This window comes from Poeciliopsis prolifica, unplaced genomic scaffold (assembly GCF_027474105.1).
Source record: "Poeciliopsis prolifica strain line A6 unplaced genomic scaffold, Auburn_PproV2 SCAFFOLD030, whole genome shotgun sequence".
NCBI lineage: Eukaryota > Metazoa > Chordata > Actinopteri > Cyprinodontiformes > Poeciliidae > Poeciliopsis > Poeciliopsis prolifica.
Window position 1 is genome coordinate 5,219,509 of NW_026562405.1, and position 15,086 is coordinate 5,234,594.

General features: G+C 36.5%; 1 protein-coding gene across 1 annotated transcript in view; it reads right to left on the minus strand.

Annotated features, from left to right (window-relative positions):
* Positions 1 to 7,154, minus strand: part of LOC129372840 (RIPOR family member 3-like) — a 30,143-nt gene extending 22,989 nt beyond the window's left edge. The window contains 1 exon segment of the mRNA XM_055050369.1: positions 7,066 to 7,154. The gene's annotated coding sequence lies outside the window, so the exon portion shown is untranslated.
* Positions 7,155 to 15,086: the final 7,932 nt, after the last annotated feature.

The window sequence follows — 15,086 nt, forward strand, 5'->3', positions numbered from 1 at the left end:
TCAGATTTAAAAACACTTTTGGCTGTTTAATCTGACAACTGTAATTTAAAAAAAACATTCTACAGAAAAATATGATTTTTGTTTTCAAGAAGAAACAGTGAAACTTATTGTTTTATCCCAAATATTCAAATGAGAAAATTAATTACATGACAACAAATTACAGTTGAACATAAAAGAGCTTTTGGAAAAACTTTCAACTTCTGGATCTTATTGGGGTTTTTTGGTTAAAAGACAGAAGATAGTTTTTCATTTTGTTTTATTATTATTTATTTTTAAAATCTGGTATATTTAGCGTCCCGATCCACACTCCATTCCAATAGATGGCAGTAATGCGCATCTAAACATTGCTTACCAACTGCCATAAAAATGAAGGAGAAAAGACTCCATGCTCACATCCTGGGTAGATGTTTATGCTACAAAGGAAGCGCCAGTCATTTTTGCCCAGTTAGTAACGTTCAGGTCCCTCAACCACAAAACACTTGGTCTATTTTTAGAAACACCGGAGACCCAAATGGAAGTACAAACATGTGCAAAATGTGAATTTTGCATAATAGTTCCCTTTTAAAATCTACAAGTCTTGGTGTGTTATAATTGTTAAAGTTTATGACAGGACACACAGAAAACAACTGAACAAGCATGTTTTGTCAGCACAACTTGGTTTTGCATTGTTCCAGCCGAACAAACCACAAAACCTCTGGGGATCGTTGGAGAAGCTCAAACCAGCAGGCAGCCTGGTGGGGGAGGCTGATCATTCGGACTTGTTTTGTCTCCATCTTGTTCTTTGTTTCTATTGCTGATGTTTGGCCCAAACTGGCTCATCAACACATCCAGTTTGGGCATAAATCTTTCTGTACAAAGATTAATGTACATAAACTAAAGTCTGGAAAACTCAAAGGACTGAAGCAATGCTGCAAAAAAAACAGTGATGGCTTTCTGATGAATCGTTCTGCTAAAGAGGGATCTACACTGTTAGATTCAATTCAGTTCAATTCAAAAATATATGATTGACCCCAAAGGGAAAATAAATAGATTTAAATAGATTTATTCAAAGGTTTGGGCTTTTGTTTTTGTTGTACTGGGACTTTCCTGGAAGCCCTGTGAGGAAAAAAGGAGCTTCATGTTTGAAACCTTTTCAAAAGCTACACATGTTTTAGCAGTTCAGGTTTCTGCAATCTGTTCTTATTTTGTTTTTAAGTCACCATTTGTAAAACGTTAATTTTTCCATTTCACATTACTGACTTCACTTGTCATAATATAAGCCAATGAAAGGCCTGTGTGTCTATTTGAATCTTCGCCCGAGTGTGAAGTGGAAATTCTCTCTAGGTCAGGTTTGCAGTCCGGAGTCGAGCCAGAGAAATAAAACGTTTCACCAGGTTGTCTTTCTAAGCGAAGAATAACTTCTATTAAAAAAACACAAAACAATTAATCACCTGAGATAGTCTCTTCTTGATGCCAATTAATCTGAGATCACTGATTTAAGGTAACGTCAAAGAAACGAAGCAGCCATTTTATAGCAGCAGAACTGACTGACCAAATGTAGTCCTGCTTGGATTGCTAGGTAATGGTCCGGTGCCAGTGAAATGTAAATTTTATCCTCTTTAAAACCACATAACAGTAGTAAATTTACAAAAAAAACAATTTTCTGGTCATTTGTTTATAAAAAATATATAATTTTCTGTTTTCCATTTTCAATCTGAACAATTTAGCAATAAACAGTCAAATATACTAATGGAAAAAATGTACCAGATGTTTTACAAGTTGCCATAACTTGGTTGAATATTTGCACAAAATCCTTAAAGCAACACATTGTTAAAAAACCTTTTTAAAGAAAATTTTACTTCAGCTTTAATTATTTATTAGGTTTCAAAACAGGGTTCCTATTATAATTGCTACATATAGACCCGCCTGTTGAGCCTCATCGGCCACATTAAAAATAACAAGGAAATCACATGTTTCTCTGTCTTTTCTGGCCATAAAACTCTATGAGCTTTGCTCATTTATGACCACTTTTCTCCGCTGTGATTTTAATGTGAAGTACAACATGCGCCTTGTTCAGTTGCTTACCTATAATTGTTAAAACGTCAGCTGGGTGCCAGACTTTCTGTTGACTAAAATGTCTAAAATTAGAGCTACTAAAAAATAACACTATTTGGAATACCTTGAGATGCTCTAAGACTCCATATTTATTGATAAACAATTTGTTTAACTTATGCATTTGTCAGCAAAAGGGTCTAAAACAACAAAACTAAAACTAAGTTGAAGCAGATTTTAGTTTAGTCACTCTAAATTAGCTGTATATTTTTGGAAACATTTTTAAAATAAATAAAACACATTGGGTGACCCAGTCAAGTAAACATGAGATCTTGTTCTTTGAATAATTGGACCATTGAGCAAAGACCTTTGATTCTTGGGTCAGATTTTCCTTCACCCAACAGACTGAAGCGATTCCTCCAATATGGCTCTTGGATATTTATCTGTCTTTCATCTCTCACTTCACTCTACACCGCTAATTCGCTATTGTTACTGCTAAATTAAATCCTGAAGCGCAAATTTACTCGGCTGTTTTGTAAGCTTTCACTTGAATACAGTTTGACATTTTGGTTCTGGCTATCAATTGTTATGAATTCTTCAAGTAGTTCTACCTTTATATTGATGCTTTTATTTTGAAATCTGCAGCAGTTCTGTTTCCTCTTCTCACATTCTGCACCTGTGAATGTGAGGAGATGACGTGGGGTATCAACATGGCTGAAGTTAGCGCGTTAGCATTAGCTTCTGCTAAATCTTACGTTGATGTAGCCAGTTAGCGTTAGCGGAGCTAATGTTTATGAGCAGGCCTTGGTGGTTAATGCGGATATCTTCTTGTGGGAAGAGTGACACCATGTTGTGGATGTAAAATTAAAGCCTGTGTTCGACATAACAAAATGTCTGACTTTCTACACAGTGGACTGAGTCTGATGCGAGAGTCCAAATACTGAATAAAATAATGTAAAATTCATAGAACTGGTTCTGATTATGCGACAAATGGGCTTCAACAGGTCAGAAAAAGTCCAACCAATTATGTAAAACTGGCAGAGATCAACAATAGAAGTCTGTGTGAAAGTCTTTTTTCGTCTATTAATAATAATAATGGTGCATACGTCTATTTACCTTGAACTGGGGTTTTATTCCCAGGAATTTTTACGACATTCTTGTTTTATTAGTCAGTGCAGCGGAGAGCTGACAGGACCCCCTCGGAGGACGTCGAGACGGTGTCAGAGAGTTCAGAACCGCATCGTATAAAACACGACCCAGTGAATCTGACAGAGTTTCCCTGACTGCTTATATAAAATGTAAATTATCCTGAAGGGAAAGTCTAACCCCTTATACACTGAACATGTGGATTTACGATTGGCACGCCTGACCAAAACCAGTTTTCAGACCAGCTAAGCTGAAGGGAGAGGAGAGGCTCGGTGCAAAAAGTCGACCATAGAAAAAAAACTCTCTCCCCCACTTTGGCCTGCAAAGAACTGAGACAATAAAACGGAGATTTCTGTAAATGTTTAGTAACAGGAAGTCAACACAATGCAGCTGAATCCTTCAGCCGATTCAAAAAGAGATCTGATGAAAATCAAAGAAACCATAATCACAATAAACTAATCATGAACTAATCGTCAACTAATTTAATAATCATTTAATCGTTGACTGGGTTTTAAAGACAAAAAAAAAACATATAACAAGTTTTGCATTTAAGATAAAAATATTTTTGTCTGTAAATATGTTTACTGGAAACGCTTCATGTGTTAAAGTTTAGTTTCACCCAGAGTGCTGTATTATTGCATTTAAAACATTTATTTTCGGATTTAAAACAGGAATTGAATTGTTTATTTGCATTTTTAAAATCTTGTGAAGTTAATTAAAAAATATGTAGAAAGTTCCCATTTTTAATTTGATTAATTGATTAATCATCAGAATAATTGATAGAATAATTGATTACTGGACTAAAATAATCCTATAATTTGTCCTTTTTGATTTAAATAAAATGTTATAAAGGATTTTTTCTACAGAAACAAATAAATAACTTTTGTTGCAACATTTTTGGTGAGCTGGCACTTTTTATAAATAAACTGAATTGAATTGAAAATTTGATTGAAAACTGAGTCAGTTTGTTGTTCAGATTGATGATAAAAACCAGAACACTGCATTAAGACAAGACTAAAACATGTTTCATAAAATTTGGACAAAACAGGAGAAAAAACTATTTCTCCTGTTTGCTGAACATTTCTGGCATTCCTTTCTTCTTCAGCATCAACTACATACTTTTTAAGTGCAAAAGATGCATCCAGAACCATAACAATCACGCGAGTCAAAGGGGCAATAAAAGCAAGACAGCAGCACTGAATATGGAGCACAATGGCAGCCAGTAATAACCATCTAATGGGCTTTGACAAAGATCCCTCACCTCCAAATGCTGCTTTGTCGACACGTCTGAACCCGTTTGTGTGAATCCAGAGAGCCAACAGAGGCGCTGTCGTTCCCCAGAGATCATTTCACTGAGCCTGCAGAACGAACCGCAACGCTTCGGTATGCAACAGAGGACAGGAGGAATAAACAACAGAGGGCGCTGATTCTGACCCGGTTTGTTGCGTTGATGTTTTTTCTGGCAGCCGGTCAGTTTGAGCTGCACTCACTGATGGGTTCATGAGAAAGCGGCGCTCTGGCTCTGAGAGCAAAAACTTCTGACGTGAAGATGGGAGGAATGATGGAGAGCAAACATGGAAGATGAGTTTGCTTCTGTGATTTGCACAACTTAAAGTGCTTTCACAGCTGACCGACCGGTAGACTCGGTTCAGTTGGGGGCCAAAGTTGCCACATTTGGTACCAGCAGTCGCTGTGGTTCTCTTTCCATGGATTGTGTTAAACCAACCAAACCCTTTGAAGAACCTCAAACCTCCTCGCCTGTGGGGGCGCTGCACCAAGAACTACTAAAGGAAACGACACAAAACCCTCAGAAGAAGACATTAACTTCCTTTTCACAAAATGTAAACAAAAGTGGAATAGCGTTAGATTTTTGTGCTTGTAGGATTTCTTTCTGTATTTTAGTCAAATCCATGAGTCATTTCTCCTGCTAGTGCTAGACTAGCATGTTTGTTTTGGTTGTTTCTACCCATAATGCACTGGGTAGATACAATCCAGGGCTGCAGGCCACTTCCTGGTTTTGGAACAGCTTCCGGTCTGTTTGGCGTTCACATTAGCATTTGAACCACACCAGAGTTCACTTCAACCAAACCGAGACTGAGTTGCATTCACACTAGTCCTGTTCAGTCCACTTTATTCCAACTCCAGTCCATTTGTCTAGAAAGTCCAGTTCATTTGGGGACGTGTGATCGCTAATCAAACCAAAAAGGGAAACTCTGGTCTGCTCTTTGGCCATACGAAAGCATATGCGAACGCTAAACAGGAAGTGGACTACAGTGCAAGGTATTCTGGGTAAATACAGCAAAGACAAATGTGTTAGTGGGAGAAAGGTCTTGGGTTCTTTCAATAAAGACATAAGAGAAATCCTACAGCCACTAAAATCTGATGCTGCTCCATTTTTGTTGACATTTTGTAAAGAAGGAAGTTTAGTGGAGGAAGCAGTTAAGTGTCTTCTTCTGAGGCTTTTGTGGTTCTTGTGCAGCGCCCCCACAGGCAAAGAGGGGTGAAACGTTTCTTTGACAGTAAGACAGAGAGCAGCAGAACATGTAACAAATGTCTCCTGGCCTTTCAGGAAAACATCCTGAGAAACAGCAGGACAACAGAAAGTCAGGCACAGTGTGTTATTTGGAGAACAAATAACACATTTCATAACATTAAACTGGCTGAATGACGTTCACCCTAAATCTTCCTCAAAAGCCATTTAGTGTTTGATAAATATGGCAAAGTTTAAAAGTTAACTCTTCTGAATAGATTTACTGTGAAATTGAACCACAAAACAAGGCGAGTTCAGCCAAAGTTCCCACTCAAGTGAAGGCTTGATGCAGCTTTTGTGCAGAAATGAAACCTGATATCTGAAAATAAATGCACAAACAGCAGCAGGCCACGAAAACTGATGGGGATCAGAAATAGCAGAAATGACATGAACTGAAAATCACAGTTACAACAGTCAGTCTGAAGCCAACAGCTCTGCTGCACTGCAACTCAGATTCAGTGTTGGGAAAAATACTTTATTTAATAATAGATTGTTAATTGATGTAAACAGGCTTCAAAAAGACCATATGCTTAAAAAAACATTCTCAGAGCACAATAAGCCAAAACTGAACAAAACCGCAGAACATTTTGCAATTAAAATTAAAAACTTTCAACCCCAATATTTACGTCCGTTAAATAAAAAAAGGGCAAATAAATGTTTTTCTCAGTATCTGAAGTTTTAACTTGTTTCAGCTCAGATAGAATCACCAAAACTGTTTCTATTTGTCAGAAAACCCGTTGAGTTGGTCAGTAGCTATGATATTATGACAGTACTGGGCCAAAATATGACAAAATATAAAATTATGATTAAAAACTTTTATTGTAAGAATAAAGTCATTAAATTACAAGACGACTTCAGGCTGTCGAATGTTTTGTCTTTTTTTGTTCTTTGGATGTCAAGATAAACAAATGTGCTTCTGTTTGCTGATTGATTCTGGCTCTAAAGTCTTAATATTATGACTTTTTCATACATAATTTCTCCTAATACTACAATTTTATTATATTTTCAGTTTCTTAGCTTGGCCCTAGATGTATTTTAGGTAAAAAAAAAACAAAACAAAAAAAACTTACTTTCTTATGTGAAGAAGGAATTGAAATATTTGTTTATTTGCACCTTTTAATATATTTCTACTGTTGTATAAAAAAAGTTAAATAAAAAATCTTGCAGAATGTGGTGAATTTTTCTTTCTTTTGTCCAATTAATCGTCAGAATTAGTCTGTAGCAGGTAGGATACTGACTGCTGTGAGCTAACCGATCCGTTTATTCAGTATAACTTTGAATCGAGGCATTAAACAGATTAAACTTCAGTAATATAATAACAAAATGAGTCACAGCTGCTGAAAGCAAAGGAAACTCACCGTACAGGATGAAGAACCAGTTATTCCCAACTGTCAGCGCCGGTCCAACACGGCGAATGGAATCATATCTAACACTGTGTGTGTGTGTGTGTGTGTGTGTGTGTGTGTGTGTGGTGTGTGTGTGTGTGTGTGTGTGTGTGTGTGTGTGTGTGTGTGTGTGTGTGGATGGGTTTGGCAGCCGTCTGTTCAGGCCTGATAGCGCTCAGTCTTGCAGAAGCTCAGCTGGGTTTTAGAACACTGTGGAAACTGTTTCTTCTTCTTCTCCTCATTTGTTGTGTGAGCAACGTTTATTTTTCCAGCTCTGCCTCTCAGCTGTCCCTCCACTCCCTTTCTGGGTTTCTCTCCTCCTCTTTCGGCCCTTCCCACACTTCTCACTCCGTCATCCACAGATATTTTATATTTTTTTTTATTTTAACATTTTCTGTAAGTTCATGTATTTCAAACTCTGTCGTTTATTCATGCAGCTTCATTTCTTTTTTCTCTTTCTGATATTTAATCATTGCTGTTTTCTTTGTCTCTTGTTGCTTTTTTAAGTACTTCTCTCCCATTTTTAGAGTTTTTTTTATAGAAAAGTCTCCCACTCTTCCCTTCCTCCACTCTTTTCTTCCCCTTCCCCCCGGCTCCGCTTGGTGAGTATCATGTTTGGCTTTAAACTACAGAACTTGGCTCAGACTCAGACCTCATACATCAGTAATCTGATTGATGGCCACGCATTTCTCCAAATAAATATTGCACCCTGGAAAGAGGGTCACCACCTCCGTGTGTTTGGAAATAACCTAAAACATGTTTAGTTTCTGATTGGGAGGCCTTTGAGTCCAATTATTAAGAACAAAGGAGTTTAATGTTTGTTGGGCATCTAATTATTTGTGTTTCATGCATCGCTTTAATTGCAGTTGTGTTTGTGGTTCACACGGCCATTTTGAAGAAATGTGCAGCCCATGAGAATGAAGAGAAATATGTGGAGTTGTTAAAAGCCACCACATCCAGCCCCGTTTCTCTCTTCTGGCCCTTAGAAAACCAGACTTCCAGTCTCTCAAGTTTGCAGTTAAATTAAAGCCATTCTGACAGCCTCATTCAGGATGTCTTCGCTCCTGATAGTCCAGTCGATCTGATTGGATTTGAGACCAAATTTTCAGCTGCACTGATCAAACCAATCAAACCCTTTGAAAAACATGTTCGCCTCCTCACCTGCGGGGGCGCTGCACCAAGAACTACTGAAGGAGAATACACAAAAACCTCTGAAGAAGACGCTGAGCACAACTTCCTTCTTTATGAAATGCTAACAGAAATGGAGTGGTGTTAAATGTTAGTGGTTGGACGATTTCTCAAGCCATTTCTCCCACTAGCATTAGCATTAGCCTAATGTGTTCATTTGGTAGAATGCCCTGATCTGTAGTCCACTTCTTGCTTTTGGAATGATGTCTGGTCCACTTGGCGTTCACATATACATTGAATGCACACCAGAGTTCACATGGATTTTCTAAGCTGAGCTCCAGCACATTTGGTCAGCTACTTTTAACACTGTATGAGCTGTAAAATGGCTGCTGGCAAAGACAAGTGTTTTGTTGTTAAATTATCATCCTGAAGCCACTTACTGGATCCTTGTTCGTTGTGCTGGAGGCTCCATTTCTGCTTTTCGAAGATGCACCATTGTATAATTATGCATCTGCCAAAACTGAAGAGACTGAAATCTAGTTATGTTGGAATAATTGTATGCAATAAATGTAATTAAGATGTTTTGTAGCCCGTAAATCTGTTGGTCACCTTTTGTGTCTTAATGCTGTGAAAATATGAAATAAAATTTATGGTTTATAAACACAAACATGAAAAAAAAAAACACAAATGCATCCATTTCTCTATTACGACTTACCGTGACGCATTCAGTTTTCACAGGAAGAGATGTTTGTGTGGCTACTGCTCTCCTTTGAAACGCCTCTGTGACTTAAACACTGTTTTTCATCTCAACATTAAATCTGCCTACAATGTTACCATGTCTAATAAAACAAAGTGTCACAGAGTGTGTAACTGAAAACAGACAAATAAATATAAATATGCAAATCTGCCTGGTCTGTAAGACGCTGACACACACACACACACACACCCACACACACACACACACACACACACACACACACACACACACACACACACACACACAACACACACACACACACACACACACACACACACAGACTCGGTATTCACACATGCTGCATCAGCTGGCCCGTTCACAACCTCACCAACACATGTGAGGCACAGATAAGAGCAAAGAGACGCTGGCATCCTGTTTATGCTGCTCCACTCCCTCTGCACACGCTCGCTGCAGCAGCAGCTGATGATCGGATATACGGCCGTGTTTCTGCTGCGACCGGAATGAGGTTTAAAGGGGCAGTATGATGTGTTTTCAGGCACATGGTGCCATTTCACTGCTAAATCAGGTAACTATGTTACCTTCAGTTGTTATAAAAATGCTCTATATCAAATTTAACTTGAAAGAAATTTAACTTTGTAATTCAACGCCTTGAAATTGGGCCTCTATCTCTTTAAAAACTCCTGCTTATTCTAAAACTTCAGAAAGTCATTCCAACATGGCTCCTCTATTAACCCTTTAACGTTTTTACCAAATAACTCCTAAAATGAGCTCAGCAGATGCACCGTGTGTTTGCTAATTGCTGCTGGCTAGTCTGAAGGAGCTGAATGGGGAGGAGCTATGTCTTGAAGGCGGGGCTAGGTCCAACCAGGTGTTTTACACAGCTGATTGGTTGCCATAGAGAGTAGTTAAGGATTTCTCAGACATGAAAGAATCAAGACAAAACTCTAGGTTTGTTTCTGATGAGGGAAAAACGTCACAACATGACGGAAAGGTAAAAAATAGAATCGGTTTTAGATTATACTGCCCTTTAAGGTTTTCCACTTGTCAGAAAGAAAGTTTGGGTAAACAACTGGAACTGGTTGTATTCATAAATAATGTTGTTTTTCTCAATAAAGCAACTTTTTACTCTTAATTTTAAGACAGTTTTTGTGGTAAACTTCCATTCATTGGCCACATTATTGTAGTTAAACAAAAATTGTCATATTTTGTCTTAAAAACTTTTGATTGAAACAAAAAAACCAAAAACATTCAGAATCAAAAGGTTAAATTTAAAACAATATTAATCAGATGGATCATTAAATCAGAGTTTTAGAGCAACTTTACTCATATTATTAAGGCACCATCATTGGAATAAAAATCTTATTCCCCACCTTCCAAATAATCATAATTTCTCTAATTATTTCTTTTATTTTTCACCTCATATGTCTGAAATGGAGGCTTAAGTCAAATTACCTTAAGAAAGAAAAGACACAGGCTGCAAATTTGGCTAAAGCAATAAAAATATAAACTTTAAAAATGAATCACACCAAGTTATATGAAATAAAAGAATGCAGTAAATCTTTTTGTACCATTTTTGATGTAAATATATGTTTTTATGCTTCAGAAACAGAAACATGTTTTCTCTCTGTGGCATGATGCCCTCTGCTGTTAGATACTAAATGACACACATTTTACCATCAGACCAAACTTTGTTTTTCATGAAAAACCAGGAAAATGTTTCGATTTTGTTTCCATTTCTGTTTGTTTAGATGAGAAATGAGAGTCAGATTCACCAAGAGGCTTTCTGAAATGAGGCATCAGTTGTAAATGTCATTAGAACCTCATGTTTTATTTTTAGACTTTGTTGATGTCGTCACTTCGTCTTCATGCCAGCGATTCCCAACATGGGGGCCCCGGCCCTTTAAAAGGAGCATGAAGAAGCTCAGAGAGGATCCAAGGTTTTGGAGGCAAAGAGAGAAATTTAAAAACAAAAGTCCAGGTGAGATTTACTTTGTTGTCATTTATTGTTAAATTATTGAAGTTAAACATAAAAATAGGTGAATCTCAGAATCCTAGCTAATCTGTCAAAATCCAACTGATAGTCAAACATTCTTGAGTGTCAACTATGTTGCCAGTATGTGAAAATAATCTGGCGGTAAAATTTGTAAACCTTCATGTTATCCACGTTTAGAGATAAAAGTTCAGAAATTTTCTGTTCAGAAACCGGACTATTAAAATGGCCTTTCTCAAAATTATTTATTGATTTAAGCTTTAAGACTAGATTTGCCTGATGTAATATGAACAATTTAAATAATTATTCTTTTTATGGCACTAATATTCCTCCGTAATTTGAGGCAGCGTGCTTTAGGAGTCCTGAGGTTCTGATATTATTACAGTTTAGTCATTAAAAAATCACCAGATTTCATCAAATATTTGTAGAGAAGATAATTTGCCATCCTGATAGTTTTCTTAGTGTTTTCTGCGGCTAAGAGTAAAAATGCCAATAAAACAACCATCTGATACTTTTGATTACATGTTGTAAAAGACAGAGTATTTACTCATGAATCCTTCTATTTCACCACAGGCTTTTAAAAATGTTAATATTTCAGGGTGGAGATTCTGTCGTTTCAGGATTCAAACATTGTTTCTAAATGGAAATAAATCCCAAAACCTCAGGAAATTATCCTGAAACTTTTCAAAACAACAATTTGGGGCAAATGATTTCTTTGAGAAATAGTTATAGTATAATTACTTGTCAGTTGGTACATAAAAAGCAAACACTACAGGCTATCAGAGCGGCATTGATTGACAAAATAACCAATTAGAGAACAAACAACAGAAAGAAAACAAAAATAAAAGGAAAAGACAAAACTGTGCAGCATATTCCTCTGCAAAGCATCTGTCTTTCTCTCTCTCTGCTGTTTTGAGGACGTTTCAATCCCCCTCCACAGCAGCGCCATGGCGACATGCCCAAGACTCGGCGCATCAGCATCCGTTACCGTGGCAACAGCCGTGGACCAGGCCAAGGAGCCGACACGGTTCCCCGAGAGCAGCTGCAGCAGCTGCAGCAGCTGCAGCATCTGTCTGCGCCGCTTCATGACCAAACATGGCCGCCTTCACTGCCAACCTGCTTGTTGAAGAAACAAAACTCGTCACGTTGTTATTTCACGGTAAACGGCGGCGATGCAGGTTCACGTCGTCACTGTGGAATCTGCTGTCCTGAAAACTAAACCAGAGTTTCAGCTGCTGCTTTTCACCGTTTAGGGTGAACAAAACATGTCAAACCGACTAAACAGAGACATTTACAGAGGAAGCACAATAAATAAAGTTAAACTATTTAATATAATCAATAATCTATGGATTAATCAATTATTCTGACGATCGGTTAAAAATGGCCACATTCTGCAGATTTTTCATTCAATGTTAGAAATACATTAAAATATGCAAATAAAGGAATAATTCAGTTCCTTTTTTAAATAATAAAACATCTAATGACATAAAACCCAACATTGGCCTTCATTTAGTGAAAGGAAGGACTTGCATCACCAGCTCATTGTTAAGTGGTTTATAATTCAAAAGGTTTTTTTTGTTTTCCAGAATTCAAAACCACATGAATTTAAAACTTATCCAAGACTTACATGATCTGAATATGTTGTGCTTTTTCACCAAATGGCTTTTTGAGTCTGTATCCTCCAGTTAAAGAGTAATCAGTTACTCTTTAATCAATTTAGTTGATTGTTTCAATAAGCAATTAATCACGATTAATATTATTAGTCCTTCAGCCCTTTCATGTGGCTCTAGAGACTCCACTTTATCAATCAATCAAAGATACATTTATCTGTTTACTGGCAAATTACATCAACAAAACTCTGCAGTTATTCACGATTTCTGGATGATACAAAATTTGCGCAAAATTTTCAGATCCCCAGATTTTTTCTCACTATACTCAGCTGTGAGTTTTTTTCAAATCTTTTGTAAAAATTGTCAAAATCGTTGTGTTAAAGTGATGCTAACGTTCACCTGCAGGTGGCAGTATTTCTTCATTGTACTGTTGCTGCCTCAGCAAAACTTTCAAAGTAAAAAATTTTCAATCTCAGAAATTTCAAAGATTTTTTTTGTTTTTTTTTTCTCACTTTTTTTTTACTTTTCAAACTTTAAAATGTCAAATTTTTTATATTAATTTCCATTTCTGAAATATCTCAATTTTTGGCCTTTTCAAACTCAGAAGTTTAATAAAAAAATTTTAATTAATGTAGATGCTTTTTTCTATCTAGAATGAGTTTAATATTCTGTTGTTTATATGAGCACAAATATTACAAAATGCCTTGCAAATATTTCTAAATTGGCACCACAAAATCAGACATTTTTATTGCAAAAACTCACCAAAACAAATATTAAATCCTGAAGGAACTGATCAGTGTGAAAATATGCTCAATATAATTTAATGTTAAGATGTTTTGATCAAACCTCAGAAGCAGTTATTTACTAAAATTTTAACGGTTTATTGTTGTATTTTTGAGAACATTTGTGGTTGTGATGCGTCCCAAATTGAAAATGAGTTTGACTTTCCTGCTGCAGAGAGTAAAAATAAAGTAGGCCACCAGGTTGATGCTCAAAGCTGCAGCAGCCAACTAAAAATACTGCAAACATTTTTAGCATGTGAACATGAGAGCTCATCTTTACAGGTTTAGCATGTTAGCTAAAGCTGTAGCTACAACTCACAACCTCATGAAGCAGAAAACAGAAACTTTATCGACCCTTTTGCTGGGATCCCTCCATGTTTTCAGAGCAATTCATGTTATTTTGATGATAAGGAACAAATCGAATCATATTTTTCCCCTGAAATAAGACTCGTTATATCTGGAAATTAACAAAAGTTCAACCTTTGGAGATGAAGATGCGTTTTTTTGTAAGATTTTATGAAAAGGTTTTATAATTAATAGCATGCTCCATTTGCATTTTGTGCAAGTTTTGCATAAATATTACACATGTACACATGTTTTAAACATCGTAACAATCACCTAAAATAAATAAATGTTGCTTTTTGTTATTTTAATAATCTGGTGTAATGAATCTCAAAGATCTTGTTCAGGCAAAGTTTTTGCAAGTAGTTTGTGGCTTTGTAGGAGGAACTTAAATGCAAATTTCTGATCCAATATAATTCTTAGACTAAACAATGGGATTCAATTGGATAAAAAAAAACAGAAGAAACAACAACATTTACATGAGATGTAAAACACAATGTGCTTGAACATGTAAAGGATTACTTCAAATGACATCTGCAGTTTTTTATTTTCCTCCTTAAATTTCAGCAGCAGCAGCATAAAGGAGCAAATAAGCAGAAATGTCAATGTTATACTTCTCTTTATGCGAGTCATGAGGGACCTCATGATACAAAGATGCTTCAACTTTTACTTTCTGTTTTCTTTCTGTCCTGATCAGTTCTTGATTGTTTTCTTATGTCTTCTGTTTCACTAAATGTGTTTCTATTCACCACAGAGCTGCACAATTTGACATTTCCAAAATAAATTTGCTGAGTGGAATCACCTCAATTTAGAAAAAACTCTAGTTTTTTTTTTATACATTTCAGCAATAGAAACTTTTTTGTTGTTTCTTAAAGGGGAATTATTTTGTATTTTGCAGGCACATATCAAAAATCAACAAACAATGTTATAAAAATGCTTTAAATATCAAATATGACTTAAATATAATTTTGCAATTTAACTCCTTGAAATTGGACCTCTGTCTCTTTAAAAACTCCTGCTCTTATAGGAACACCAGGAAGTCATCACAACATGGCTCCTCTATTGACCCTTTAACATTTTCACCAGCATTTCACTGAAAAGCCACCAGGTGTTTGTTAATTGCTGCTAGCTAGTCTGAAGGAGCTGAGTGGGAGGAGCTGCACCTCCAAGGTGTGTCTCGTCCACTTAGGAATTTTGCACAGGAAAACGCCTCAGCTGAATAGTTGCCAGGAGATGAAAGGATTTCTCAAACATGCATTAAACAATCAAGGCAGCACTCCAAGTTTGTTTTAGACGACATTATAACATGATGGAAAGACAAAAAAGTTGCCCCTTTAAAGATGCTTAAGCCGACTTCTTGTTCTCACACATGTTCATTTTGAAGGGAAAATAACAAACAAAATTCACGTTTGCACGTCTTTCTA